This window comes from Mustela nigripes, chromosome 6, assembly GCF_022355385.1.
Source record: "Mustela nigripes isolate SB6536 chromosome 6, MUSNIG.SB6536, whole genome shotgun sequence".
Classification (NCBI taxonomy): Eukaryota; Metazoa; Chordata; class Mammalia; order Carnivora; family Mustelidae; genus Mustela; species Mustela nigripes.
The window spans coordinates 53,654,020-53,665,704 of record NC_081562.1 but is presented as its reverse complement, the minus strand read 5'-3'; positions in this window follow the sequence as shown (position 1 = coordinate 53,665,704).

Sequence of the window (11,685 nt, the reverse complement as noted above, 5' to 3'; positions counted from 1 at the left end):
AGGTGAACAAAGTGGGAATCATGTAAATTGCTGAAAATCAAAGACAGGAAAAGGTTGAAAAGCAGTCAGAGAAAAATAGAATTTACTTTCAAATGAGCAATTGGGGGCCAACTTTTAAAGGCAAAGATGGTGCAAGTGTGGCTCAGTTGGTTAAGCATCTGCATTCAGCTCAAGTCATGATCCCAGGGTCCCGGAATCAAGGCCAATGTTGGGCTCCCTTCTCAGCAAGAAATCTGCTTCTCTCTTTCTCTCTGCCCCTTCTCCACACTCCTTCTCTCTTTCTCTCAAATAAATAAATTTTTTAAAAATAATAAATAACATGAAAGCCACATACTTATTGGAAGACAAGTGCCATGCTAAAATTCTATTTCCAGAGGAAATATCCTAAAAATATAAGAATCATATGGGTACACAATCATATTTCATAGATGAAATAAAGGTAATTAAAGACAGAGAAAGAAGAATTTATGACCTTGGGTCTGCACTAAGAATATAAACTATAATGTGTTCTTTATGTATAAGACAATTATTCCAAATGAAACCTCAAAGATTCAGCATAAAGGGCAATGAAATAGGTAAATGTGGGTATAATTTGAAACAGTGATTATATAAAACCATAATATTTAATGTCTATGGTTTAAAATTGTGTAAAAATAAAGTACATTGCAAGTTGAGGCAATGTACTGTGGCTCAGTCAGTTTAACATCGACTCTTGATTTTGGCTCAGGTCATGATCTCAGAGTCATGAGATTGAGCTCTGCCTCAGGCTCTTTTGCAGTATTTCCTCCCCTTGAGACATAACTGTTTTCTAAAGAGTAGTTTGTCTCTATGTGGAACTGGTAGCAATTGATTCTTCCAACAATTTCAATGGCTGAGATTTGAAGCATACTTATCTTAAATTCTATTTTCAATAGATCTTCTGAACCAGGATTATGTAGTCCCCATACATAATTCCTGTTATCATTTTATCACTGACTATCTTATTTAGGCTGAATGCCTCACCTTTGTTCCCTCAAAAGAAGATGCCTATCACCTCAAAGTTGCTGGACAGAATTTGCTCCACTCCCAAAAGGCCATTATTTTGGAAAAGAGTAGTTTATGTCCCATGATGGGGGAAAAAAAAAATTATCTAGTAATTCAATAGGACAAACACCACAAATGACTCATGAAACAAGGCACAAGAAAACTAATGATAATACATGGAGTCACAGCCTTTGGTCAAACCAAAGAAAGATGAACTTGGGCTGAGCATAACTGAATGCACTATAGATTGCACAACAGGAAAGGACTTCTGATTTCCTTCAGATTCATATATTTATAGAGGGAATGAGAGCGGAAGGGATCATCTGACCTGAGCTAGATTTACCAAGTCATCTAGCAAGTTAAAAAGTTCTCTCTCCACAACCATAAAAATACTTACAATGTAAGGTAGAGAAAGATTTAAAAAAGTATTTTGGTCACAGACCAAAAAAAAAAAAAAAAAAAAATATATATATATATATATATATATATATATATATATATATATATACACACACACACACACACACACACATATACATACATACATACATACATCACAAAAAATTGGAGGAGTTGGAAAAAGGCAGACTAGGACATTCTAGGCCCTTGTTTCCCCCATAAAAAATATTGAAAGTGATGATTAAAGACTAGCTAAAATTACTGTATAAGTGCTCTAGGAAATAGTCAAAGACCTTCAGAATGTCCAATTTAAAAAAAAAAAAAAAGCCACATTCAAAACAGTAGGACATTTTGTGGCATTTGTGCTTGCCATTGTTCCATAGTCTCCCTGATAGAGCATGGCCTAGGTCTGGTGGGAGTGGCAACCCGGATATTGAGCTCAGAATTTGAACCTCCTGGGTTTACTTTTTTCCTTCATCACTTTGGCCAGTGACATTAGGAGCAACCAGTCAACATCATTATAATCAACAGTTTCCCAAAGTGCTTGAAAGTATCATGTACAGAGTTACTCAGCACCTTGATTCTTGTAAGTCATTGCTTAGAAATATCCAATGCAGATATTTTGCATATCCCTATCACCTAGCCATGGACTCTCAGTGCTCTCCTTATTACTAAAAATACTATCCAGGCATCTTTAAACTGAATCAGTTTACAGAACCAAATCTAGTAACCCCAAAACCAATTCAGAAAAACTCATCCTTAAAATCCTGTTCCTCTAGAACCACACTTGCTACCAGAATCTGTATTAGTCAGTGTTCTCCAGAAAAACATAATAGGAAAGTTATATCACAAAGTAGGATAGAACCAGTAGGATGGGAGTTGGTTTACACAATCAGAGAACCTGAAACCTGCAAGCTGGAGAAGTGAGATCCATCTAAGATCTAGTCATGATCTTCCATCTACAAGCTGGAGACCCAGGGAGACAGTGGGTGTAGTTCTAACCCAAGTATGAAAACATAGACACAAGATGAGCCAATAATGTAAATCTCAGGCTAAGGCCAAAAGAAGACCAATGATCCATCTCAAACAGGCAGGCAGGGGAGGAAGGGTGAATCCTTTCTTTTTCCACCCTTTGTTCTAACCAGGACCTCATGAGACATGAGACAGGATGATAACCATCCATAATTTGGAAGGAAATCTACTTTACAGAGCTCACAGATTCATATGCTAAACTCATCCAGAAATTCACCTTCCCAGATATACCCAGAAATAATGTTTAATCTGGTACACAAGGCACATAAAATTCTGGCACATAAAATTAAACATCACAAACCCTCAAGAAATACTAGCAAACCAAATTCAGTGGTATATTAAAAAGAGTATACAACATTGTCCATGTAAGATTTATTCATGGAAAGCAAGAATGGGTCTACATATGAAAATCAATAAACATCATACATCAAAGTAACAGACTGAAGGGAGAAAAAAAAACCACAGGATCATCTCAATTTATGCAAAAAAAAATCATTTGACAAAATTCTACATCCCTTCATGATGAAGTTGACAAACTAGAAATAGAAGGAAATACATGAAAATTCATATATGAAAAGCCCACAGCTAATAAACTCAAAGCTTTTCCTTTAAGACTCAAAACAAGAGAAAGATGCCCATTTTGCCACTTCTATTTACCATAGTATGGGGAAGTTCTAGCCCAAGCAATTGGGGAGAAAGAAGGAGAGGGGGAGAAGGCATTAAAAAAAAAAAAAAAAGGTCACTGGAAAAAAAGATATAATAGATGGTATGATTTTATATAGAGAAAACCAAAGATCTTCTACCCCCTACACACACACAACACGCACACAAACTGTAAGAACTAATAAAGAAACTTAACAAATTGCATAATACAAACTCAAAACACAAAATTGGGATGTGTTTCTGTATACTAGCAATGAATAATCTGTAACAGAAATTAAGAAAGAAGTCATATTTACCAATAAAATAAAAAAGAATAAGATACTTAGGAATAAACATAAGCAAGGAGGTAAAAGATTTATATAGAGAGAATTATAAAACATCGCTGAAACAAATAATTGGAAAGGTATCTTGTTTATGTTTATGGATAAGAAAACTTAACACTTAACAACTCACTCTGAATTTATGGAGATTGTATTGAATCTGTGGCTTACTTTGCATGAGTGAGTTGTTTTTTGGTTTTTGTTTTTGGTAAAAAATAGAAAAAACTATCCTAAAACTTATATGAAATCTCAAGATGCCTTGCCCACTTTTAATTTGGAATATTTTTCTGCTACTGAGTTGTAGGAGTTCTTTATACATTTTGGATATTAACTCCTTGCCAGATTGTGGTTTGCAAATATTTTAGTGAGATTGATAAACCCCTGCCCAGACTTATCAAAAAGAAAAGAGAAAGGACCCAAATAAATAAAACCTTGAATGAAAGAGGAGAGATCACAACCAACACCGAAGAAATACAAACAATTATAAGAACATATTATAAGCAACAATATGCCAACAAATTGGGCAATCTAGAAGAAATAGATGCATTCCTAGAAATAGAAAACCTGAACACCTGAACAGACCATAACCAGCAAGGAAATTGAAGCAGTAATCAAAAAATCTCCCAACAAACAAGAATCCAGGGCTAGACGGCTTCCCAGGGGAATTCTACCAAATATATATATATATATATATATATATAAAGATTTTTTTATTTATTTGACAGGGAGAGAGCAATAGGGGGAGAGTGAATAGAAACAGGGGAAATGGGAGAGGGAGAAGCACGTTTCCCCCTGAGCCGGGACCCCTATGTGGGACTCCGGGGATCATGACCTGAGCCAAAGGCAGACAATGACAGAGCCACCCAGGTGCCCCCTACCAAACTTTTAAAGAAGAACTAATACCTATTCTTCTGAAAATGTTGGGAAGAAAACTTCCAAACTCATTGTATGAGGCCAGCATTACCTTGATCCCCAAACCAGAGAAGGACTCCTCCATAAAGGAGAATTACAGACCAATTATTTGGAATCAATCAACCTATCATTCTTCAGACATTATGCATTAGTTCAATACACTCAGTGAGTTCAATACAGTGTGTCCAACATGGATGGCTGACAAATCATACTGTACAGTAGAGAATACTTCCGGTTGCAGAGTCATTGCTGCTTGAAATATTTAATACCTACACAGGTCTTATGAGGATGAGGTGAAGGGAACAGAATTTCTGTTTTATGTTTTTTGTTAACTTTCTTTTATTTTTTCAGTGTTCCAAGATTCATTGTTTACGCACCACATGCAGGGCTCTGATTAAAAGAACAAGAAGCAACTGAAAAATACACTAGGAATCAAAGCAGTGCACCTGGCCAAGGAACAGAAGATAAAACTTAAGGAGAAGAGACCCAAAACTGAGGTGTGCAAGCCTGAATGTGGGTGGTCCTTATCACTTTAACGCCATTGTTTGTCTTATTATCATTCTGTTTAAGAGTGACCACAAGAAACAATGCTAAATTCAGAATGACAGCATTTACCCACTAAAAGAAGAGGATGGAAGAATAAAGAACCAAGCACAGTAAAACAACAGCTGTCGTCTGAGAACTGATTGGTTGTATGGGGGAGGGGGGACCACACACGTTGGAATGTTAGGTGCAGAGTCATTAATATGGTCTTAAATGCCTAAAACTTTCTTCTGGTGTAGATCTTGTTTAGCTTTACAGACCCAAGACACCTTACATTATTACCCTAAATACTCATTCTAAGAGTATTTTCTGATTTTGAAGCCGCTTCCTACTGACTTGTTTCAACATATAATGGATGAATAATCAGGGGTTGTAGCGAATGTGAATTAAAAGTTAACTGATAAATTACTATCCAAGCCTTATCTAGGTTAAGTAGGAAAGTTTGGGACAATGCAAAATGAGAGAAGATACCTCTGGCTTTCTCTTCATCTATGAACAAACCCAGGATAGGCTCTTCAATAGGAAACATAGAGATTATAAGAGGGGCTTTGAGTGATTTTTAATATGTTAAAATTTGGGGGCCAAAAAAACAAGCAGTGCTTTTGCCTTTGCTCACCTTTTATTAGCTTCCAGCACCATTCAGAGGGACCAGAATAAGACCATCTAAAACAGAAAGCAGAAAGTTATCACACCTCGGAACTCGACACAGCCTCGAGAAGAGAGCTTGAGGAGATGGGGATGATTCCTTCTAGGCTGACAGTCCAATTCACCGGCACAGAAATAGACTAAGACTCAGAGTGGAAGTTTAAACCCCAGGGAACCTGAGCATGATGGACAAGGTCTATACAGTAAGGATGCCAAAAGTTGGCTTTTACAAAACATGAAGACTGACACCCTCTTAATTTCCGAAGAGTTGAGAGCCAAAAAGACAGAGCAGCGGCAGCTCTTCTGAGTTCAGATGAAACCACAAAATCATTGAGTCAAGGAGGTCATTATAACCACCGTGAAACAGCCCCACGCCTCTGCCCAGCAGAGTTCAAAGTAAATGGCCTTTCCTGGGTGAAAGGCACTGTCACATCCCAGAGTCAAGACACCCCCTCACCATGTATAAGTGATACATGTGGGACGAGACTTATTATTTGCTCTTTGTAGAAAATCAAGTGTGAAATGATTTTATCTATTTTCAAGTTTTTTCACTATTGCTTATCAATAAATAAAAGAATTTTTTTTTTTAATTTTCTATGCTGGTTCCAAGCTCTCTCTTTAACTTTCTTGGAAGTGTTTTTTTTTTTTTTTTAAAGATTTTATTTATTCATTTGACACAGAGAGATCTCAAGTAAGCAGAGAGGCAGGCAGAGAGAGAGGAAGGGAAGCAGGCTCCCTGCTGAGCAGAGAGCCCGATGCGGAACTCGATCCCAGGACCCTGAGATCATGACCTGAGCCGAAGGCAGCGGCTTAACCCACTGAGCCACTCAGGCGCCCTCTTAGAAGTGTTTTGATGTTGTGATTAAGAGCACAACTTTGGTATCAGAGAAGGCAAACTATTAATTCCATTTGTGCATTAAAACCTGTATAATTTTGGTGCAGCTGACCTCACTAATTCAATATTTCCATATTGGTAAAAGGAGAAGAGAAAAAGAGTACCTTGATCAAAGGGTTCTTCTAGGTATTAATGAAATAACATGAACTATTGCTACTGTCCTTTGTTTAATTCAATACCTTTTTTTCCTTTTGCATAAGTTTTACTACATTTTTTTTTCTTTCTGGGAACATTTTATATAATAAGGCCTCAGGATTTGGCATCAAGAATTGCCTCAGTTGTCCAATGTAAGAAATGTTACCAGCTCCAATTTCTCCCTCTTTATGCCCAATTTAGAACTTTCTCCACTGGTTTGGTGATATTAATAGTCTCATGCTTAAAGATGTGCTTACTTTATGGCAAGGATAATAGAGTATACATTCTCAGTCATGTATGTCTTACTATATGTGAATTTATACCTGATAATTAGTGATGCAAATGGAATTCAAAATTAGTGTTTTCAAGTATGAAAGTGTTAAAAAGCTTTCTATTGTAACAATAATAACAATGTTCTATTAAAGTTCATGTTTCAAATAAATTTTTATCTTAAATAAAATATATTTAAATATCATAATTCATTTCAAAAATAAAACATATATAAAATAAAATCTTAAAATAGTTGATTACTGTCAGTAAAGTAAATGGAATGTATTTATTGTCATCAGAATTGTTCTCAACAGAATTTTGACCTCTGTGCTCCTAAAAACAAGAATCTTACAGCATTTCTTAAAAGAGTGCCCTCTACTGTCTGTAAAGCTTTTCTTCCTAGCTCTTGACACTCATTATTCAGACTTTGTGCTAATGATTACTAGATCTGTGAAAATTTTGTCAAAGTTGTCTGTAAAAATTTCATAGAAAAAAATAGAGGTTTTATATTCCATTCTTGAATGGTGCTTAAGCAGTCTGTTGACAAAAATATACAGGACAATCAATGTATATAACTTACTTGAAGTAAGGGCACTATCACTAGCAATGATGAAGGTCAAGTTATGTGCACACAATTACAAAGAGAGAACACATTTCTTCTGACCCACAGTGATTATAAGACTCCAGATATTTTAAGAGGTATCCTGATTTCACTCAGGAAACAAACTGAGGGTTGCTGGAGTGGAGGGGGTGGGAGGGATGGGGTGGCTGGGTGATGGACTTTGGGGAGGGTGTGTGCTATGGTGAGCACTGTGAATTGTGTAAGACTGATGAATCGCAGACCCGTACCCCTGAAACAAATAATACATTATATGTTAATAAAAAGGAAAAAAAAGAGGTATCCCAATTTCAGAGAAAAACTACATATCTTAGGCTTACTGAAATAGAAATGAAGTTGAAATGGGAGGAAAATATGAAAATGAAGCAAAATATAAAAATAAACATGATAAATTTTAAAGAAGCAAAATACAATGTTAAGTCTACCATGTATAAATCTATTAAATTATCTAATAAAATTATATAAAAATTGTGTTTTTGATGACAATTTTGAAAAATAGAATAAACATTTTAGTTTTTGAATTAATTGAGCTATGAAATAGGACAAAATGAAGTTTGCAAACTGACTCAGATAAGTTTTTAAAAAAATATTAGCTGACTAAATGGCATTTCAATAAATTGTTTGATGGCTTAAATGACATTAGAAATATTAAAATATCAGTATGATAAGAGCTAAACAAATTTCAAATACAGTTGCTATTAGCTCAGCAGAAATATGTAGAAAATTATTATGGAAAATATAAACAGCTGATGATTCTCAATTTAATGGACTGTTGAAGACAGACTTCAATCCAATTCCCTATTTCAATTCAGCCTCACACATGTGAAATACAGCTAAAAGCAATTTAAAAAAATAAAAAAAGAAGGAAAAGAAAAAATAAAAACTCATATCAACATTTTCTTTAAGAGAAATTGTACATTCTAGGGACGTCTGGGTGACTCAGTGGGTTAAAGCCTCTGTCTTTACTCAGGTCATGATCTCAGGGTCCGGGGATCCAGCCCTGTATCGGTCTCTCTACTCAGCAGGGAGACTGATTCCTCCTCTCTCTCTGCCTGCCTCTCTGCCTACTTGTGATCTCTGTCTGTCAAATAAATAAATAAAATCTTTTAAAAAAATCGTACATTCTATAAATGATTTGGTAAATGTAATGTTCTTTCCTTATTTCATTTATAACATATAATTGAAGAATAAAAGGGAAGATAAATTTTTAATTTATCTACTGAATGATATGGTATGCCAATATCCATTTCTATACCAGCTGATAAGTATTTGAATACGACCCCTTCCATATTGCAGGTAGACTATAGAAGAAAGGTCCAATGAATTCCCAAAATATAGAGCAGCCTTAGTATTGCAGCTACTGTATGAAATCTGAACATTAAAGAAATAGCAGGGGTAACTGATCTAGTAGTCAACCAGGATGACTACGCATAATACCCAAAGTTTTGTTCTATGAATGAATCAACTATATTTAAAAAGCCAAGGACAGAGTATACAGAATATAGGTCATTTCTAAGTTTTCTTTTCTGTTTTTCTATACCTTTACCTTTAAAGAGAATATATTCATATTAAATTCACAAACTGTAGTCTTTATTAAACACCAGCAAATATACTTTGGGGATATCCAAAGTCCATAGGGCAAATTCAAATTAGGAGATGGCATGGAAGGCTTTTTTCGACAAGCCACAGATTGTTTCCTACATTATTTTTGAAGCAGTCAGGGAGCAGTTTAAGCTGGTGACATAAGAAGATCCTGAGCTCAGCTCCTCCCATGGACCCACTAGATCTACAGCTACATATGGAGCAATCCCTTCTGAAAAAGAACCCAAAATTAGCTGATGGCCTGTCTTCCAATCAGCCTGAAACTAGGTGCTAACTGAAATCCCTCCCTTGGAACACTGACAGGTCTTCCCACATCCTCAACAACAGGGATCAATCAAGACTAAATCAATAAAATGAAGCTGAAATGGGGGCGTGGCGGAGACTAAATCAAGCTGCTTAGACAATCACAAAGGTTGGAGAGCCGATCAAGAGCTAGGGCAAGGTTGAACAGGAAGATTTACCTCCTCCACAAAACCACTCTTTTGAGACCAGAAGGGTAGTTGTTTCACCTAACAGATGAAAACAAATACAGAATCACATCAAATGAGGAAATAAGAGTATGTCCCAAATAAAAGAACAAATAAAACTTCAGAAAAGAACTTAATGGAACAGAGGTAAGTAATCTAAGTGATAAATGATAGACTTCAAGGTTATGGTCAAAAAGATGCCCACCAAACTTGGAAAAGAATGGATGAGCACTGGAGAATTTCTGCAAAGAGATTAAAGAGGGCATGTAATATGTAATATGTAATATGTAATATGGTGTAATATGGTGGGCACTGGGTGATATACTCAACTAATGAATCACTGAACATTATATAAAAAACTAATGATGTACTCTACCTTAACTAATTGAATTTAAGTTAAAAAAATACAAATGTGTACTCTATGGTGACTAACATGACATAACATAATATAATATCACGTAACATAACATAACAAAACAAAACAAAAAAATAAAATAAAATAAAGAAGATGAAACCGTAAAAGAAGGAGCCAAACCATAAGAGACTCTTTATCTCAAGAAACAAACTGAGGGTTGCTGGAGGGGAGGGGGTGGGAGGAATGGGGTGGCTGGATGATGGATATTGGGGAGGGTGTGCCATGGGGAGCGCTGGGACTTGTGTAAGACTGATGAATCACAGACCTGCAGCTGAAACAAATAATACATTATATGTTAATTTAAAAATTTTAAAAATAAAATAAAATATAAATTTTAAGAAGTAAAATACAAGGAGATAAATATAAGAAAGTACCAAACAGAAGTCACTGAGTTAAAGAATACAATAACTGAACTGCAAAACTACGCTAGCAGGTTCCAACAGCAGGCTGGATGAAGTAGTCAGGGTGAGGCAAGAGGGATGATTTGAACACCCTAATGACTGTATGTCGTGCCCACCTCATCTATGTCGTTTTACTACAACGCATTATGACTGGTGTGTGTTTATTACTTTTTCTGCTGGATGGAGCTCTTAAAAAAGAGATACCATATGTTGCCATAATTTTACCCTCTTGGTAATTTTATGTTTACTGGAACATTGTAAATATAAAATTCATCTATAATGAATGGAAAATTCCTTACCGTATCTTCAATTCAGACTATAGTGACAGCTTTGCACTTAGATCTTTCCAGTAGAGTTTTCCCCTTACAAGCCTGTAGACACACACACAGAGAATTGAAAGAGGGAGCAATGTACAATTGAGACAAAAAAAAAAAAAAAAAAAAAAAAGTTAACATCAAATAAATTCTAAGAAAATCACAAATTTGGCCCACTCAACAGCAATACGATAATAAGGTGAAATGTATTATGTCAAAAAAGCCTCACAAAATTCTATGTAAAGAAAGGGAGAGTTGATTATTTTTCAAGTAAGTATATACTCCTTAAAGGACAGAACACATAGGAAGAAAGAAACTGGGAAATAAGTCATGCAATGAAAACATGTCGACACGCCTAAAACTACTTTGGTTATGGGCAAAGTTTCATTATATGCCCAAATTTATATTTTGGTTCAATGAGAACAGGTAGATAGCACATGGACAAGTATATGCAGAGCAACTAATGATTAAATAATCAATATACATGCAATATGTATATGCTTGTATATACAGCCAAGTGCAACCAGAAAGCTCCAAAATTGCTGGGATAATTGAGGCAAAAAGAAACTGGATTTTAATGTAATTATGCATATTGTCTTTCTGTGTACTTATCAACCTGGGAGTGCAACAAACACATGAACTTACAATTTACTAACACATGAACTTAAAATTTACTAACTTACTAGCTTAGTGAAGTTGAGCATGTTAATGTTTAACTCTCAGTGTCTTCATATGTAAAATACAGAGAGCGAAAGTAATCTACCTCACTGTATCATAACAAAAGTCATCAGAACTGATGCAGGCAAATGCTTAATACAAAGCCAGGCACATAGGGAACATCAATCAGCGTTAACTATCACTGGAGCTTATATTTAAATTAAATCAATTTGATTAAAACGTCCCTGAAAGAGCATAGGCTCCTTCAATGTAATTGACGTTCTTGGTAATCTGTCCTTTTCCATCATCTTTATTTGTGGCTTTGTTTCTGGTCTCTGGTGCTTGAGACCCCATAAATGACTGATAGTGGTAA